Source organism: Dromaius novaehollandiae, chromosome 20, assembly GCF_036370855.1.
Source record: "Dromaius novaehollandiae isolate bDroNov1 chromosome 20, bDroNov1.hap1, whole genome shotgun sequence".
In the NCBI taxonomy this organism is placed as follows: Eukaryota; Metazoa; Chordata; class Aves; order Casuariiformes; family Dromaiidae; genus Dromaius; species Dromaius novaehollandiae.
In genome coordinates this window covers 601688-614182 of record NC_088117.1, presented here as the reverse complement: position 1 = coordinate 614182, position 12495 = coordinate 601688, and the positions used below count along the sequence as shown (strand labels likewise).

At 52.6% G+C, this 12495-nt stretch overlaps 1 long non-coding RNA gene across 1 annotated transcript; it reads right to left on the bottom strand.

The window, feature by feature from the left end:
• Positions 1-1202: 1202 nt before the first annotated feature.
• On the bottom strand, positions 1203-2872 carry LOC135330415 (uncharacterized). Its single transcript, XR_010392453.1, has 3 exons — positions 2770-2872; positions 2119-2190; positions 1203-1258 (listed from the first exon to the last, which is right to left on the bottom strand). It is a non-coding gene; the product is annotated as an uncharacterized LOC135330415 (long non-coding RNA).
• Between the last annotated feature and the right edge of the window lie 9623 nt (positions 2873-12495).

The window sequence follows — 12495 nt, the reverse complement described above, 5'->3', positions numbered from 1 at the left end:
GTGGGTCCCAGGGCAGAGGAGAGCCTGGACCTGCCAGGGCTGCAGCAGCCCCGCGGCGTGGACGGGCTCCGAGGGCCGCAGCTCTGGGCCCCGTCGGCCGCCTGGCTGGGCCGGGCCGCAGCTGACGCGGGGGTGCCGGGGGAGCGGCGTGCAGCCCCCGTGGGGCCTGGCACCCTGCCCCTGAGTAGCAGCAGCGTGGTACGGAAAGCTACAAGTAGCAAACAGGGCACACTTGCACCCGCACAGCTTTGGTTTTGCTTCTCTGCACCAGCCACCCAAGCCCAGGGGCCTCTCAAGTCCTTCTTGGCCCATACCACATTGACCTGCCTTCTCTGCACATGCTGGGAAGGGGATCTACATTTGAGAAACAGCAGACACTGAAGTACGTGCACAGTCTGCCAGAATCTAGGAGAGCTGCAGAGTCTCACTTCGCAGTGTGCCTGACAAAGACCAACACTCAACTTATAGTATTTGACTGACAGCGACTACTCAGGGGATCCTCGAGGAAACAAGATCACAACTTCTTCTGCCATGAATGCCCTTAACACGCTCTTCGCAATATGTATCCAAAGTACAAAATCACTGCCCGCACTGAAAACACACTCGTTGGGAGTGTCCAGGTTCAGATGTTACAGCGTCCTTTCCCAGAGCCATGCCTAGAGCTGGGAAGAAGTCATCACCATCACCTGAGTTGCTCCGACAGCTAGGCTGAGGAGCACATTTGGAATTAATGGCATTAGATAACAAGGTGATTTCTCTTCCCAAATTCCCTCAGAGTGGACTGTAGCTACTGCAGTTCTTACTTGCTATGGCAATCTCGCCCTTCTTTGTTTCTCTTCCTGACTTGGCTTTGCCTTCGTCTATGGCTGGGTCTTCTCTTTTAGCAACAGTGTCAGTATTAGGTAATACTGGCAACAGTAAGAATGGCTTTCAGAAAAGAATACTCATTGCTATGAACTAAGGGCTCAAATAGAAATTCTTACACCAGAAATCTCAACAGAGTACTGTCAGCAGCTAACTTTGCCCTCCAGAAGACTACATCTGTAAACTCTTCCTTACTAATAGCAGCTGTCTAATACAGAATTTTGGGAAAAAAAACAGTGAACTCACCGTTTCCTCCTCCTCATCAGCCAAATAACTAGGCAACACAACGCTGCTCCAGCCAAGAGGATACCCAAGACCGTTGCAGTGCGTACCGTGCAATGCTTTTGTATGTCTTTTGGCTCTGCGGCAGCTGCACTTCTCCCACTAGCCAAACCTGGAGGAAATTACACAAGGCCATATGTTACTGTGTTCTGCACTGCTGATAATCTCACAGTCTGTTTGACATTCCCAGGAAATTTTCTTTTTCCCTTTCTTAGCATCTCTGAAGGAGGGAAATCTCGGGGACGGCAACACTTGCTTGGTTTCAGTAGCAGCAAAGTCCCCAGGTCATTGCAAATCAGCACGCTTTGGAGTCTCTCTTTAGCCTCTCAGCCTTGTTTACCTTCTGGGATGGCCATAATCCAGGTTTCCCAATTGGAGGGGTTTGCTCTCCCTTTCTGGCAATCCTTCACATCCCACAATCCCTTTGGTGCTCCCTCGCCCTTCTGAGGCTCAAAAGGGCTGTTTCACGGAGGCATCCTCTTGACACTTTGAGACAAGTCAGCCCACTGAACAAAACTCATCAGGCCAGAAGGAGAGCACACAGGGGTGCTCATCTGGTTTACCAGTAACTCCTCTGAGCGACGTGGACAAAAGCCATCCCGGGTCCAGGGAGTGCCACCCTGACTCTTCCCTCCCAGGTCAGCACACTTGCCCCAAGGGAAAAGAGTCCGGCTCTCTTGGGCTCCTGCTTCCATAGCCAGTGACACTGCTATTCCGGGCTACACCACGTCCCGGCTCCAACCGAAATGGTGGGTGCTGGCTGCGCTGCTCAGCCCAGCAGCCAGGGTGGGCACCTCTGCGGCAGCCTGCGGCAAAGACGACACCTGAACCTGGCTCTCTCCCTTTGCCTTTTCTCCAGCACAGGCACCACCTCCCCTTCCTTCGCCCTCTGGTCTTCCAAACACCACTCGTATGCTCCCAGTCTTCAGGACTCCTCTCTCACTTAGGCATCCCTGCAAGACGGCTCAGTACCTCGGTGCTTTGGAAAAAAGGCGTATTTCCTGTCGTGCAGGGCTTCTCCGGGCTGTGACACACTTGGAAGCGCTGTCAAGAATCAGAGAGAGGTAAAGCCTCAGCACTGCTCAGGCACACAGCATGCAGAAGGAGGCATGAGGTTCCCTCCAAACCCCTGCCCGGCCTGTGAATCAGGGCATCATTTAGGACCTCCTTTCACAGCAGGGATCCCACTTGGTACTCCTTTTGTGCCTAGGGCCTCTGGGGACTCCCTGCAAGTTCTGAGATGCAGGTAGGGCAGGAGGTCTAGTCGATTAAGAGTCGTGTTTCCTAACTTGCGCTCAATGTGGTTAAAACTGCCTCCTTCCCCAAACGGCAAAGCTCCGAAATCCCGGGGAGCTGCATGGTGTGGGAAGTGAGGCTATCTCATAGGACCCACAAAGGTTTATATGCACATGTCTGGCACACTAATTGCAATCATCTCCACACACCAGAGGCAAAAAACATCTTCAGAAAGCCGCTCCTGGCTTGCTTTAGAACACTTCCAATGCCCTAAGACTTTAACATTTGGCCGCTGACATGCTGTGCAGTAGCAGGCCCCAAGGGAAGAGCCTGCAGACACACAGGGCTTTTGATTTCCTACAGCGGATGACAATGGACAGCAAGTACCTGGCATGCCTGTTGCTTGAGTTGCCTCTCTCTCTTCATCAGAGGCTGGCAGGCTGTGACTGCCTCCTGCCGGAAAGGTCTCCTTCTCCAGGGTCTCCTGATGATTCTCTTTGGAAAGAAAGCCAGACAGCTTGATCAGAAGGAACTGATCCTCATCACTTCCGCATGGTATCTTCAGGAGGCAATCCTTTTCAAAAGGCTTCAGTAAAAAGCTCAGAAACAAAACCTGGCATTTCGGGGTGGGCACCTGCTCACTAGCCCAATGTGTCCTTTGTAGAGAAAAATCAAAGTGCACAAAATCTTCCAGATAACCAATACAGGCAGCAACACCTGCTGTACGGGTGAGGAGACGAGACAATTGCATGGGAACCTCTCATTCTCATGCCACTTGGTGCCTTTTTGAGAATTGGCAAGTTGACATTGAATCCTTTCCTTCAAAGAGGGCAGGAAAAACCTGTAGCCGGTTCAGCTGGGGAAAAAGGCCTCCTGAGGACCAAGGCTCATCATGCCAACTCCACCACACAGTACGCGTAACAGTCACATACGGTACACTGAGCCCCAAGCTCTTGCCACTGTGTTCAGGGCGCATTCACAAACGTGCTGCAGCCTCAGCATCTTTGTCACCAGCAAGGCCTGGAGGAAAGGAGACAATCCCATACATCCCTGGCTTCTGCAGGACTGATAATCTCACTGCGTGTTTGGGATTCCCAGGCAATTTTACATGCCGTGGTGTTATTATGGCTGATTCTGGTCTCTTGGCACCGGCGGACAAGAAAGCTCACTGACACTTCTCAGGGGCAAGAGCCCACCGGCCAGTGAAAGCCTGAACCAGCGCTGCCCCTACCTGTGCCCCTGGGCTTCAGGGAGGGCATGTGTGCTGGGCACCTTGGATTCCCCAGGAGGGCAATAAAAGAGGAAAAAAGAGAAAATACTAATAGAAGAATCAAAAGGAAAGGAAGACAGACTACTTACCCCTGAGATCTCCCTGAGGCTCGAGCAGAGGCTCCAGCCCCTGAGAAGCTGCAGAAGCTTCAGTGACTTGAGGGACATCTGTAATTACACACGGAGGAGAAAAGGGTAGAATACCTGGGGCAATACACGTGTTTGTAAAGGAACTCCAGTGCACTGAAAGGGATGTTGCCATGCCCTGGGTAGGTCTAGATTCGCACAGCGGCCGAGGGGCCTGCCTGACCTTTGGCTAGGCACACGGCGCCTCTCACAGTAAACCAAGAGTCACGCCTCACCTCTGGGATTCCCCAGAGACTAATTGCAAGCATCTCCACACACCAGAGACAAAAGTCATCTTCAGAAAGCCGCTCCCGCCTTGCTTTAGGACACTTCCCACACTCTAGCACCTTAACGTTAACAAACGCGGCGAAGAACACGCTTGTAGAAGAGACCCTCAACAAGCTCTGCGGCTTGCCAATGCCTGCAAGGTGTGACGTGGTGCGTCACTGCGGCGAGGCTCTGATCCATCCCTTTCTCCTGCGTAAGCCACAGCTTATCCATAGCTGTTTCTAAAACCTCACGTTTACAATGATCTCCCTTAACACAGAGCGAAATCTACCCACCAGCTGCTCTCTCCAAGTCCTTCAAGATGTCCTGAAGGAGTTTAGAATATTTCTCAGACGACTTTCCTCTCTGGGCCTTGTACTTTCTGCGCTGAGGACCTAAACAAAGTATTAAGTTAAATTGCACATGAACAACATCCGCACAAGTAAATGCTGCTTCTTTCAAATAACCCAAAAGAGTAGGCAAAGAGTCACGACTCACCTGTACGACTCCCCACAGACACTGCCTGGCCATCCAGACGAGAGGCTGCATAGCCATCTCCTGCGGCCACATCTGCAACCAAAGAGACGAGCAGAGCTCTCGTTACCTATTTCCATATGCTGCTTCAGATTTGAATGGTAGCGAATGAGCATGGAATGTCTCATTACAGCAAGGCACTCGTCTTGCCCTTCCGCTCCTGAGTCTTTGGCAAACACTTATCGGGTGCCTGCACAGGCACCACGTGGCTACAAATCCAAGCATGCTGGGAAAGGATGCCCTGGAGTTCACCTGAGCTCTAAGCTCAACCCCAACAAGCCTGCTGGCTTTGCTGCAGGCACTGGAAAAGCACAAGGCTGGAGCAGCCAGGCAAAGCACCCACCGCAGATCTCTGAAGCCCTCCCAAAGCCCGCTCTGCTCTTTTGCAGGCATGAGCCTCGGCCAAGGACTGAAGCTACACGGCCCACGAACACAACTCTGAAACCACAGGCTCCTCCCAGGAAGGGAATACATCTCCACCACTTACTCCTGGCATGCTCCTGAGGCTCAGAAACAGGATCCAGCTGAGAAGCTGGAAGGCCCCTGCCTGCAGGAAGGCCTGTAAGCAAACACAGACAAGACAAGTTTTCATTATGTGCTGCAACATACTTCCACAGAAGTGCTTGAACCACCTGCAGAGGAAGTAGGAAGTACAAGTTCACAGGAACAAAATAGTACATAGGAAGTTCTTATTCTTCCAGGGACATAAAAATTGATTACATACCCCTGGGAAGACCTGCAGGCTCAAGAACGGGATGCAGCTGAGAAACTGGAGAACCCTCAACTACAGCCACATCTGTAACCAAACACAGATGGGAGCAGTTCTCATCATGTATTTCCATAAACAACTTCGGATTTGAAGGGTGGTGAATGACGGGGAACATATAATTACACCATACTTCTGCTCATGTGCACCTTGCAAACGCTTAGCGGGTGTCTGCAGTGGCATCGTATGGCCATAAATCTAAGCAGGCACAGAGCTGCTGCGGGAAAGCACACCCCGGAGTTCACACAAGCTGTAAACTCAACCCCAGCAAGCCCGCTGGCTTTGCAGCAGGCTTTGGAAGCAGCACAAAGACCCTGCAAGGCAAAGCACCCCGGGACACATCTCTCAAGGCCTCCCGAGTCCCACTCTGCTCTTCTGTGCCTCTGAGCATCAGCCAACGACTTATTCAGTTACACTCACCACCAGGAAAAGCTGGAAACGTAAAAGCTTCTTCTACAAAGCAAATACATATTCAGTACTTACCCTGGGGATCGTCCCGAGGGTCAGGAAGAGGAAACAGCCAAAATGCTGGATCACCAAAGCCTACAGGCAGAGCAGAAACCCAACACAGAGGTGGCAAGTTTTCCTTAGAAGCTGCTACCAACTTCTTCACAAAGCAGTTGTAATGAATGGAAGGGGGGTCACGTCATCACATGGGACATATATGTAGGTCAATAGTCCCAAAGCTGTGGATGGGCAGAGAGGACCTTTTGCCTGGCAGCTCTCAAAGGAAAGAAATGCTCACAACTTACCCCTGGGACTCCCCTGCGGCTGTAAAGCCCTTGGACCCCAGAGGAAGTATGAAGCACAATTTCATGGGAGCAAAATAGCACAAGGAAAGTTCTTGTTCTTTCAGGGAAGTAAAAACTGACTACGTACCCCTGGGAAGACCTGGAGGCTCGGCAACGGGATGCAGCTGAGAAGCTGGATAATCCTCAGCTTCAGCCACATCTGTAAGCAACCACCGATGGGAGCAGTTCTCATCATGTATTGCCACAGACAGCCCCCAAGCACCCCCAAGACAAACAAACACGCGGCCCCTCGGCCCCTTCTTCCGCGGAGCTCTCTAAGCTCCACCAAGGAAGCCAGCGCTCTGCAAAGGGGCAACCCTCAGCGCCGGAGGACACGAAGCAGCATTCGCACTGCGGGGGCACGAGAGCTCCCCGGCCAGCGCCAGGCCAAAGCGGCGCCAGGAAAGGCACGCTTCTGCTCTTGCCAGGGAAGCTCAGGTCCCCCGAGGACTCACCTCCAGCCTGTCCGCGAGGCTCGGCGCCGGCGTCCGGCCACGCAGCTGGATCGCCATCGCCGCCGGGCACCGCTGCAACCGCCCGCGGGGACAACAGCTCCCGTCAGCCAGCGCCAGGCGCCGCTCCAGGCACAGCTCTCGCCCCCGGCCCCCGCCGCCCCCCAGCGCACCCCCCTCCCCGCGGCCCCACGAGCCTCGCCCAGCCGCTCCCGGCCCCCGACGCCGCCTCCCGCCGCCCCGGCCGCTCGCCAGCCGGCCCCGCCGCCCCCAGCCTGCCGCGCCGCCTCCGCCTCCGCCTCCGCCTCCGGCGCCGCCCGCCCGCCCGCCCTACCTGGGCCCGGCGCTGCCCGCGGAGCAGCCCGGCTGTCCCGGGCACGCAGCGCCGCCAGGAGCCCGAGCAGCAGCAGCAGGCGCCGCCCGGCGCCGGACGCCCCCCGCGCTCGCACCATGCTGCCCGGCGCCAGCAGCCGCCCCCCGCCGGCGCCCTCGAGCAACGCGCGCGCGGAGCGGCGTCTGCGGGGCGCGGCGCGGCACAGCCCCGCGCAAAACCCCGCCCTGCAGCACCCCGCCCTGCACCGCCCCGCAGCACGACGCAGCGCAGAGCCCCGCACTGCACCGCAGCGCAGCGCAGCGCAGCGCAGCGCAACACCGCGCAGCACGACGCAGCGCAGCGCAGCGCGGGGCCCCTCTGTGAGCTCAGGGCGCGGCGCGGCGCAGCGCGGGGCCCCTCTGTGAGCTCAGGGGCGCCCTCCGCGCGGGAGGCGCAGGGGGCCGCGCACCCCCGCCGCGGCCCGCGCTCCCTCCGCGCGCCGGCGCCGGCGCCGCCCTGTGCGGGCAGCCCGGGCATGCTGGCGGCCGGGGGTGCTGCTGCCGCCCTCGAGGAGCCCCTCGGGGGCAGCCCGGCTCTCTGCCCACACGCTCGCGCCCCTGCGCTCGCCTCGCTGCTCGGCAGCTCCGCGCCAGCGCCTGCTCCGGCCTCGCTCGCTGCTCTCCTTCGCGCCCCGCTGCCGCCGCTCTGCCCCAGCGCCGGCGCCAGCTCTGCGCTTCTGGAGCTGGCCCGGGGGCAGCTGCTGACAGGCGGGGGGGCTCCAGGGCCAAGCCTGTGCCCCAGCTCTCCTCCCCCGCCCCGCTGGGACTCTGCCTGCTAAAGCCCTAAAGAAACACTACATCAAAATGCTGTATTTCTCCGTACGTGTTGCCAGTTTGGCAAAAGAATTGGAGGTGCATCTATCCCTAACTGAACTGTCCTCCATAAAACACAAAAAATCACTCCCACAGGTCAAAAAGCCCCACGCCCGGGTGAAGACCCTTCCCCGAGCATGTGTAGTAGTAAATTGGTGTGTAAGCAGTAGTATAATTGTCTGTACATTACTCTCCAATCAGTGTAAAAGGGAAAGTTGCAAACCTTGCAATGTGTTTGTAAAAATGCTACTTGAAAAGGCGGGGGGTGTGCTTGATTTGTGGGAAACTGTTACAAGACAACCCTGGGAAGCTCAGAAAGAATGTTCAAACTAGGTAGTTTAGGATAACTTCTATTTTCTGAAAAGAAGCATTCTTTAATCACGGGCATCCTAGAACTGCTAAAGCCCTAAAAGAAACATTAAATCAAAATGTTTTATTTCTAGGTACGTATTGCCAATTTGGCAAAAGAACTGGAGGTCCACGTATCCCTAACTGAAGACCTTGGGACCTGGACTGTCAATTATTGAACTCAAGCTGTCTAGAGGTAGCCGCTTCGCACAACTTGTATAAAACTTGCTTAGCATGACTAGCTGAATTTGCTGGAGCCTTAGGCCGCACTCCTAGTCCAGTGAGAAAGGGCCCCGGAGCTGGTGGAGGCTGGAAAAATGAGGGAGTTACAAGCAGGTTGCATTCCTGCGCTTCACACTCCGAAAGGGAGGATGTCAAGGCTTTGAAATAAGGCCTGCTTGGGCGCCAGGAGCCTGGGAGACAAAGCCTCCTCTCACTGCGGGAGCAGTGTTCATTAGGAGGTCTGGACTATCTCCTCCTCGTCAGGACCTTGGGAGATAACACCTGCTGTCCCTGCTGGGGCAGTGTCAATTGCTGGAATGACCATCTCCTCCTCAGGACCTTGAGAGACAGGGGCGGGACCCGGGCAATGAAGAAATCCCTGACCAACCAGTGCAAAAGGGAAAGTTGCAAACCTGGCAATGTGTTTGTCTTGATGCTACTTGAAAAGCTGGAGGCGGGTGCTTGATTTGTGGGAAACCACCGAGCACCCAGGCTTGCGCAGCTCTGAGCTAAATAAGCCAATGTCTCTGCTGAGTGTGTAATTATTGGCTTATTGCACACCAGGCAACGAATCCGCTTTTTGGACAACAGTTTTCTGGTGACCCAGATGGGACCCTCCCTGTAAAGCCTTGCCCGGATCATCTTGCCAGTTCCCGGCGGGGAGACGCTGCTCTTCGGACTCCAGCGCGCACCGACCGTTTTGTTCGGGGACTCCGCGCGCACCCTCCCCAGTCGGAGCGGGTAAGCGGCTCAAAGGTGCAACGCAGTAATTATTAAGAGACATTGCATCGAGGGTATGATATAGGGGCAATTGGTTGTGGTAACCCAATGTAAGCTTTGTACACATTTGGACAGTGCCGACTGGAGTGTACGAAAGCATAATTGGTAAGAATGTTCTTTTAAGGGTAATAATATGGGAACAGGACAATCTGCAGGGGTATCCCCCTGTTCTCCTTTAGGATGCATCCTGAAACATTGGGATAAGTTTGGTGGGGATCCTGTAACAAGGAGAAAATGAAAGGAATACTGTACTCAGTGGTGGCCAATGTATAAAGTGGAGGATGAGGGAAAATGGCCAGAAATGGGAACACTAAACTAGAATACAATTTTGCCACTTATGTTGTTTTGCAGAAGACAGAACAAATGGGATGAGGTCCCATAGGTGGGTTTGTTTTTCTCTCTGAGAAATGATCATGAAAGAAGAAAAAAATGTAAGCTACTGGTCTCTGACTCCAATGTGTTAATGATGATGGAAGACAAAGAGAAAATGCCTCGGTGTTGCTCTGCTTGTAGCATTGGGAAAAGATGTTTAAAAGTGGGTGATGAGGAAGAGGATGTACAATTATTGGTCTCTCCGGAAAGAGATCAAGATAGTGTCGATGGCAGAGGTAAGGGAAGTGAGGCATGTAGCCCAATTGCAGGCAGAACTCGGGCTACTCGGGCTCAACAAAATGCTGTGATTGAGGCCGCGCTGCGTCAAGCAGTGGGACCAGACGGACTGCCTGTAGATGCGAAGGTGCCGTTTTCAACTCCAGATTGAATGAATCGGAAGGAGTCTGCCGGGTCGTACCGAGAAAATCCAGAAAAGATGTATCAATCCTTTAAAATGATAATTGCGAATCATAACCCAGCCTGGCAGGATTTACAGGTGCTTTTAAATACTTTGCTTGCACCTGAGGAGAAGAGACTGGTATTGGACACAGCTCGAGAGGAAAATGAAAGAGAAAGTGCTAGAGATGGAGCGAACCGTTTTCTGCCGGCCCAAGAAGCAGATTGGGATCAAAATACAGGGACAGGCAGGTTAATGACTAAACAGTAGCAACAGTTAATATTATATGGGGTAAAGCATGGAGTACCTAGGCCCAAGAATATTGCAGAACTATATCAAGTCGCACAGGGTGAGAATGAGGATCCCTCTGCATTTTACGAGCGGTTATGTGAAACCGCCCGAAAATGGACAGACTTGGATCCCGAGGACGAAGCGAACCAGACGACTTTTACTACATTATTTGTAGGACAATTGGCACCAGCTAGAAGGAGAAAGCTTCAGAAAGTAGATGGTATGTTGGGGATGTCAATGTCGCAATTAATAGAAATTGCATCTAAGGCATACAATAACAGGGAAGAAGCAGAGAGAAAGGAAAAGCAGAAGGAGAAACTGAAAGATAAGAGGCAAAATGCTGCAATCTTGGCAGCTGCATTTGCCCAGGCACAAACTTCCTCTCGGGGAAGAGGCTTTCCAAAAGGACGAGGATGTGGCAGAGGGCATAGAGTAGGAGGGAATTTGGGAAATAGAATTTCACTGAGGAGAGACGGACGTGCGATCTGTAGGGAGAAGGGGCACTGGGGAAGTGAGTGCCCGAAGAAACAATCAGATCACTGGAAACCTCCGTCTGTATCTGTTCCAGAGGCAGATTTGCTCCTGATCAGTACAGAAGATTCAGACTGATGGGGACTGGGGGTTGAGAAATTGGATTCCCAGCTGGACCCCTGCTTTCAGTAAAGCTGGGGAACGAAACAGTTAAATTTTTAGTAGACACTGGAGCAATGTATTCGGTATTAGACAGCTGTAAGGGACCAATGAGTAAATTCTCTATGCCAGCAATTGGGGCCATGGGAAAGCGAGAGGTCAAACCTTTCTTTCAACCAATTAAATGTAAAATAGGAAATAGAGTGTTAACACATGAATTCTCATATGTGCCAGAATGCCCATTACCCCTAATGGGGAGGGATTTACTGAATAAACTGGGGGCACAGATAATCTTTGATAAAAACAAAGTTCAGGTGCACATTCCACAAAATGGTGCCTGGAAAGCACAAGCCTCTATGTTGCAGAAAGCACTGGATTCTGAACAGGTGGAGAGTGGACCAAGCGCAATTCCCTCCGAAGTAATGGACACAGTAGTCCCTTTTGTGTGGGCAACGGAGAAACCTGGGAGAGCCAGATATGTAGAACCGGTACAGGTGGACTTAAAACAAGGAGCTAAATCGGTAAGGCGAAAACAGCATCCCATGAAGTTAGAGGCCCGTGTTGGTCCGGAGCCTATCATTACTAATTTCTTAAAGTAGGGACTGTTGCGAGACTGTCAATCCGAGTACAATAATCCAATCCTGCCTGTTAAAAAACCACATTCACAAGAATATCGTCTAGTACAGGTTTTGCGAGCTATTAACCAGATAGCGACTGATGTGCACCCAGTGGTACTCAGTCCACACACTTGGTTAACGACAACAAATGATTCAAATGTCTATTTTACAGTATTGGATTTAAAAGATGCTTTCTTCTGTATCCCTGTGGAGGAACAAAGTCAACAATTATTCGCCTTTGACTGGGAAGGTCCTACGAGGAGACGCAAAAAGCAGTTGTGCTGGACAGTACTCCCGCAAGGATTCAAGAACAGCCCTACAATTTTTGGTAAGGTACTCGCAAGAGAATTAGAATTATGGCAAGGTAAGACAGATACCACTACCTTATTACAGTATGTGGACGATATCTTATTGGGGGCAGACACGACTGAAGAATGTAGAGAAACAACCATCAGTTTATTAAATTTGGGGGCAACAGCGGGATATAGGGTGTCTCAGAAAAAAGTACAGATCACGAAGGAAAGCGTAATCTATCTAGGCTTTGAAATATCCCGGGGGAAAGAAAATTAGGCATCAAAAGGAAAGAAGCGATTTGTCAGATCGCCCCCCGAAAATGAAGACGAGACCTTAGGGGATTTTTAGGAATGGCCGGGGGGTGTCGCCTGTGGATACCTAATTTTGGATTAATGGCAAAGCCTCTCTATGAAGCTGTTAAGGGGCCGGGAGACTTGCTGGAGTGGACTCCAGAGTGCTGAAAAGGATTTGATGAAATCAAGATTGCTGTCATGAGTGCTCCCGCATTAGGACTTCCAAACCTAACAAAGCCATTTGACCTTTACGTACATGAGAGAGGGCACCATGCATTGGGAGTGCTCGTACAGACTTTAGGAAACTGGAAAAGACCTGTGGCTTACTTTCCAAAACACTTGGATAAAGTGAGTGCAGGGTGGCCAGGATGCCGGAGAGCAGTTGCAGCTGCTGTGTTGTTGATACAAGAAGCAGGAAAATTGACGTTGGGACAAAAGGTGACTGTTTATGTGCCACATGCTGTTGCAACAGTTTTAGG